Consider the following 7890-nt stretch of genomic DNA (forward strand, 5'->3'; position numbering starts at 1 on the left):
TATCTTTATGATGCATCTGAAAGTTTGGCTCGAGTTTAAGCTAAACAAATCTATATATTAGTTTACATATATATTTGTTAATAAGAACTTAAATTAATAAATTATGTATCCCTTTATATAAGCTAAATGACTTCTAAATCAAATATGATTAGGCTTAACCAGGCCTTCCCCACAATCTGAACATAATGTTGTTATCCATTTACTATTAATCTTAAGAAATTAAATGGAATCAAGATAAAGATTAATAATTTGTTTAAAGTAAATCATTAGATATATTATTTAATATGATGTTATTTTTTTTTATTCAAATAGAGCTCAAGTAACTCATCTAGTGTAGTGTTGAAAACAAGCCGAGCTTGAATAAGTTTAGGCTCGGCTCGTTTGAAATTAAATTTGTTCTAAATTGGCTCACGTATGAAATTTCTCGTGAATGCGGTGTTCATGTTTGGTTTGGTTTACATATTCATGTTCGTGCAAGGCTTATGTCTAGTTTGAAATTAGCTCGCTTAAATTAAAAAGAAAAGCAAATGTAGGGTGTTAGATTTGAAGTGTACCATTCCAATGCAATAAGAGGTGCATAACTACATGACCATACTAGCTATGTTGATTTAAATTTAGATATATAAATGTATATATAATACATATAATTTTGTTATTTCGAGCTATAACAAGTCGAACAAGATGGAACAAAGGGTTACTTCTGCTTAGCTTGTTTATAAACCGAGCATGAAAATTTTGTCATGCTCGCTTACCTAGAGAATAATTTGAACACGAATTGTTCGCAAACCACAAACTTTTTTTACTACTCTAATTAGGTGAGGCTATATCTTTTCTTATGCATGTTAAGCATTTATGTTGTAATCTCCAGTAATAAATTTTGAAGTAAACTTTACACATTTTCTTTTAAAAAATAGGGTCATTAACATACATGGCATATCAATTCTTATGTATTCAAATTTCTTACATCTAAACTTTCATATTTATATACACAACACACAAATATTTTATATCGCAAGGAAAAAATATCATTTTTTGCACTTTTTAAAAAGTCAAATACATATTTTCATGCATAAATTTAAAGCACTAAAGATCATATATGTAAATATGGAAGTTTAAATATGAGATATGTAAATACATAACAATTATTAACTAGGTATGCAAATTTGCCTAGAAATTATAGCATAAAAAATGAAGTATGAAACAATCCTTATCATTTGGTTGCATCTACTAGGTCACCATTTGATATGACAATTCCTAAGATGACTTCCATAATTTTTTCTATCAACATCCTATCCAAAGTCTTGCCTTCAAACTTATCTTATTATTTCTCTATTTAATGCAAAGGCATTAGATACCTCTGTTTAAAAAGGAGTTTTTGGGGCGCACGCGCCCCTAGGTGAGGCATACACCATTTCACCCCAATCACATGTGGGGGGTGCAAATCTCATGGGGCGGACACTTTCTAAGCCACGAGGGCAAATCACACCTCACTGGGAGTACGCATCATTTTCTAATCGAATAAAAATGAAAAAAATCTCTAATTTTTCAAGCCCGTCTAATTCAACGTCTTCTGCACGTAGATAATCTCCCACAACCCTCTTCTTCGAGGGTTAAAACCATGTCTCACAACACTGAAATTACATCAAGACTTCACATGAAGAGCTGCTTGTAGAGTCCAATGTAGAGTTGACACGTGGAAAGTTGTGGACCACCTCCATAAAAAAAAATTGAAAACACGCGACACGACCCGAACGTATTATAAGAATATTTCTTTGACGTTATTTTGAATATTTTCCACTTTATTTATGTGTTATTGATGTGTTATTGAGTTGATTTTGAGATATTATTGTTCTTTAAACAATAATATCAAAAACACATAAGTAACGTGGAAAATATTACTTCAATAACACAATGATAACACATGAATAATAAACCAATAACACATTAAAAATGTGTGACCCGGCTCGACCGTATTATAGGAATATTTCGTTCACGTTATTCTGAATATTTTTCGCGTTATTCTTGTGTTATTGGTGTGTTATTGAATTGTTATTCATGAATAACACAACAATAACACATTAAAAATGCAAAATATATTCCCTGACATGAATATCACCTCAAAAACAAGTGAATAACACACCAATAACACATTAAAAACGAGCGACCGGGTTTGACCGTATTATATGAATATTCTCTTCGCGTTACTCTGAATATTTATCGCGTTATTCATGTGTTATTGGTGTGTTATTGAGATGCTATTCATGAATAACACACCAATACCACATTAAAAAAGCGAAAAATATTACCTGACATGAATAACACCTCAATAGCACACCAATAACACATGGATAACGCGAAAAAATTTCAGAATAACGCGCGGGAATATTCGGTCGGGTCGGGTCCCCCATTTTCAGTCTTATTTTTATTTTTTATGCAGGTGAGCTCCAATCACGTGTCAGTTTTAGATTGGACTTCGTAAATAACTATATATGTAGTACTAATGTAATAATTTTTCGCTTGGCTTGGATGGTAAGTGTGGCTTTGAAGTTTGTGTGCCATGTTAGTTTTTGGTTCACAAGGACAGCACTCTCGTGCTGGAACTATGCTTGTACTTTAATTAATATATTGCATTTATTGCCATGATCTTGGCCTTATTACAGTATTTTATATATATATATATATATATTCTATTTCTTCCTTGGAATGATATTATTAAGTTGGATCTATGCACCAATCCCAACTGTTAGTTTATGACATGATGAGGATGATGACACACATTTCGAGAATTTTTAGTACCAGGTATGGCCTTGCCTTAAAAATGTCTCGTAAATTAAGAATTTAAAATTTTTCTAAATATGTTAAATCAACTATAAATGTATATAATAAGCCGCATTAGATGTCAACATTTTATTGACCAACCAATAATGTGTGTATGTTAAATCAACTATAAATGTATATAAAAGCTAGTGCTTTTCTTGAACCTTGTATAACCCACATTTGATGTCAACATTTTATTGACCAACCAATAATGTGTGGGACAAATTCTATTTTTTATTAGCATTCAATTAAAAAAATGCCTTCAACCATTTTTATTGTATTAAAATTATTTAACTAATAATATTTTTTTCTTCTTCTTCAAGGAAAAAGATTTTAGCTGGTTCGCTTGTTTTGATGTGACATGCAATTGGCTTCCTTTAGTTCATTAGTTTGGCCAAAACTAAATTTTTGTTGGATGTATCTTTGTGTTTATACTCTTTTTTTTTTTAAATAAATAAAAATAACTTTTTAGAGTACGGTTTTAGCTATCACACATAGACAAATCTGTACATCCAAAATATGCCAGCATTATTCTTGAAAAGTTTAAATGGTTAGAAGAAGAAGAGTGTGACGAATGATGTCTCACTGACAGAGGACAATGGATTCACTTATCTAACAAAGTGTAGTCGCCTGAGCCAAAGCCAGTAAAGCCAAAGCCGATCGAGACGTGAAGATAACTGAATGATCAGAATGCAAGCCGTTTCGTTAGAAACGAAACAAGGAGACATTCAAATCAATCAATATGAGAAACTGACTCAATGGGAGATCTAGCCTCTCAACATCTCCATTCATATAGAGGGTGCCCAGAATCTTCTACATCTATTACTGAGGGTCAACAACTAGACAAATTTAGCCAATCGAACCAATCTTTTCGACCCGAAGCTAATCAATCTTAGCCAACCGGCAATGCCCGCTAATCCTAATTGATCGAACCAGCCTTGTCGGACTAATGCTAAACAAATTCAATCGATCGAGCCATAGAACAACTGAGTAATAGGTTCATACTTGTATAATACTATGAATACACTTTTAAACCCTCATTAAGGCATCACAAAAAATATAACTTCATAATATTTTAATCTCTCCCCTATAAATTGAAAGATTATTTCATGTATAAAAGATAGCCAAATTAGCCAAAAAAAAAGACATAAAAGATCAACACTATTGATACGTTTTAGTGCTCATTATTGTTCACTCACACACACACTCTCCTCTTACTTTTTCTCTCTACTTTTTTATGATTATTACTTAGGGTGAGAGAAATCACGATTCAACAGAGACACTGATAAACAAATATATAATATTATATATAAAAAATAATTTTTATGCTCAATTTTTTCCTAAAAGGTGTGATGAGCATAGATCAAGTCACAAACAAAAAGAGAAGCAACCCATAGAGAATAAATCCACAGCAGAGGCACCATGAACATGGAGTGCACACAAGAGTTTGTAAACCTACAAATCTAGGAGGTAAGGATCAATTGTTAGATGCCATTTGATACGCGTTGGCTCGGGGAAAAGAGCAGTACTCTCGAGAGGAAGTATCGACGCCTTATAGCCAAAGAGCCCCCCCTGACACTGGAAAGAGAAGACGACTCCCAATACTTCAATAATGTTGTGTCATCAGCAATAGGAGGTCGATGTTGACAGTGGATAATGAGCAGTGGACGATCGTGAACAGTGACTACAAAGGTCGAAAGTTATCGTCAGGTCTTAAGTTTAGAGCATGCTTTTGAATTTCTCTTGTTTTCCTTTCTCCTCAAGTGAAGAGGGGGTTTAGTTATAATCTATGTTGTATGGGCATTGTGTTATTTTTGTGAATAATTTCTCTAACAACCTGATCGGACGACCAATGTGTTTCCTTTTAATCATAGATATTTTTTACAATGTAAGTGTTGACTTCATAATTGAGTGATCTTAGGTCCACTGGATTCCTCTCATTAAGAAACTTGATTTGGCTATAAATATGTTGAATTTTACATTCATTTGATCATTAAATTGACTATATAAAGTTTTCGTCCAAATGTAATTCAATGGCTTGAATTGGGTTTGACCGGACTAGAGTTGACACAACCTTGGTATCATCGGTTCGTTTTGACGAAAATGTTATTTTGACTACAAATTTATGAAATTGGAGCTCTGGATTAAATTGAATTTGTTTTAAAATATTTATTGCTTAAAAAATGCTTCGAGATTCATATTCGATGATAAATATATCTTTATGATGCATCAATTAGAAATGAATATTAGCTTTAAATTATCAAAAAAGTTTTGAGACAATGATTTTATTTTTAGATATAAAATGAATGAAAATAAACTCATTCTTCTATCAAATATGATTGGATCTCAAATTGTCATGTGGTTCACGCCCAAAGAATAAATCAATGGTCGAATAAAAGGAAAGAGAGTAGGAGGAATGGAATAGAAACGAGACACATATAAAGCCAGTTTCTGAGGAATTGTGTCATAATCCCTTCTAGTGAAAACGATATTTCTATTTACAAGTCATAGGAAGAGTCTCACAAATTACATGATTTCCCCTGGTTTAATGAAAATGTGATAATCATTTATGAATCATTACATATTTACATATTTGTAACTAACATATATATATTTTTTACCATGTAATAACATTTGTCGTCTTTCCATATTTGTAATTGTACTTGACATCATTTCATATTTGTTACGTCTAGTCTGATCACTTTGTGTTCATTCGGTCGTCCAAGTGATGATCGACTGAACAAATGATTTTCAATCACCTTTTGCTAATAAATTCGCCTTGAAGACTCATTGTTCTCGGGAAAGATTATTTCATCAGTCAGAGGGTGGACTATCATAATGTGACAGACAATCTTCCTTTGGTCGATAAGCTTGTATAAAAAGAATTCTCGTTGATCATTCTAATGAAACAAGGAGACATTCAAATCAATCAACAAGAAGAAACTGACTCGAGGGGAGATCTAGCCTCTCAACATTTCCATTCATATGGAGGGTGTTCATAAGCTCCTACATCTATTATTGAGGGTCGATAACTAGACTAACTTAACCAACCGAATCAATCTTTTCGACTAGAAGCTAATCAAGCTTAGTCAACCGGCAATGCCCGCTAATCCTAATAGATCAAACCGGCCTTGTCGGATTAATGCCAAACAAATTCATCCGATCAAGCAAGAGAACAACCGAGTAATAGGTTCATACTTGTATAATACCATGAACACTCTTTATAACCCTCATTAAGGCATCACAAAAAAATATAACTAGACAGTATTTTAATTTCTCCCTTATAAATAGAAAGAGCATCTCATGTACAAAAGAGAGCCAAATTAGCCAAAAAAGACATGAAAGATCAACACTATTGATATGATTTACTGCACATTATTGTTCACTAACTCTCTCTCTCTCCTCTCACTTTTTCTCTCTCCTTTTGTATGCTTATTACTTATGGTGTGATTCAGAGAGAAATCATGATTCAACAGAGACACTGACAAACAAATATATCATATCATATGTAAAAAATAGTTTTTTTATGCTCACTTTTCTCCTAAAAGGTGTGATGAACATGGATCAAACTACTAATAAAAGGAGAAACAACCACAACGGAGGCACAATCAACGTGGAGTTCACACAAGAGTTTGTAAACCTACAAATCTAGGAGGTAAACGATCAAATGTTAGATGTCATTTCATACACACTAGCTCGGGAAAAAGAGTAGTATTCTTAACAGGAAGTATCGACGCCTTATAGCCCCCCCCCCCCCCCGACGAACCTGGAAAGAGAAGGTGGCTCCCAGTACTTCAATAATGTCGTGTCATCAACGATAGAAGGTCAATGTTGCTAGTGAATAATGGGCGATGGACGACCGTGATCGCTGACTACAAAGACCGAAAGTTATGATCGTGTCTTAAGTGGATGACCGTGATCGGTGACTACAAAGACCGAAAGTTATGATCGTGTCTTAAGTTTAGAGCATACTCTTGAATTTCTCTTATTCTCCTTTCTCCTCAAGTGAAGAGAGGGTTTTGTTATAATCTATGATGTCTGGGCATTGTGATCTTCTTGTGAATAATTTATCTAAACACTTGATCAGATGACCAATATATTCCCTTTTAATCATAGATATTTTTTACGATTCAAGTGTTGACCTCAAAATTAAGTGATCTTAGGTCCGCTGGATTCATCTCATTAAGACACTTGATTTGACTATAAATATGTTGAATTTGAAGTTCATTTGATCATTAAATTGACCATATAAAGTTTCCAACCAAATGTATTTCAATGGCTTGATTTTTGTTTGACTGGACCCGAGTTGACCCAACCTTGGTATCATTGGGTTCGTCTTGACGAGAATGTTTGTTTGACTACAAATTTATGAAATTGGAGCCCTGGATTAACTTGAATTTGTTTCAAAACATTTAATGCTTAAAAAATGCTTCAAGATTCATATTCGATGATAAAATATCTTTATGATGCATCAATTAGAAATGAATATTAACTTTAAATTATCAAAAAAAAAAAGAATGAGACAATGATTTTATTTATTATTTATAGGTATAAAATAGGTGAAAATAAACTAATTCTTCTATAAAATATGGTTGGATCCCATATTGTCATGTGGATCACGCCCAAGGAATAAAACATTGGTCGAATAAAAGGAAAGAGAATAGGAGGAAGAGAATCTAGACACATATAAAGCCCAATTTTTGGGGAATTATGCCATAATCCCTTCTAGTGAAAACAATATTTCTATTTATAAGTCATAGGAAGAGTCTTACAAATTACTTGATTGCCACTGATTTAATGAAAATATGATAATCATTTATGAATCATTTCACATTTACATATTTGTAGCAAACATAGATGTATTTTTGACCATGTAACAACATATGTCGCCTTTCCATAGTTGTAACCGTATTTGACATCATTTAATATTTGTAAAGTCTAGTCTGATCACTTTGTATTCATTGGGTCTTTCAAGCTTTGATCGACTGACCAAATGATTTTCAATCACCTTTTGCTAATAAATTCGCTGTGAAGGCTCATTGTCATCGAGAAGGATTATTTCATCAGTCAGAG

The sequence above is a fragment of the Phalaenopsis equestris genome, unplaced genomic scaffold, assembly GCF_001263595.1.
Source record: "Phalaenopsis equestris unplaced genomic scaffold, ASM126359v1 Scaffold234658, whole genome shotgun sequence".
NCBI classification, from domain to species: Eukaryota; Viridiplantae; Streptophyta; class Magnoliopsida; order Asparagales; family Orchidaceae; genus Phalaenopsis; species Phalaenopsis equestris.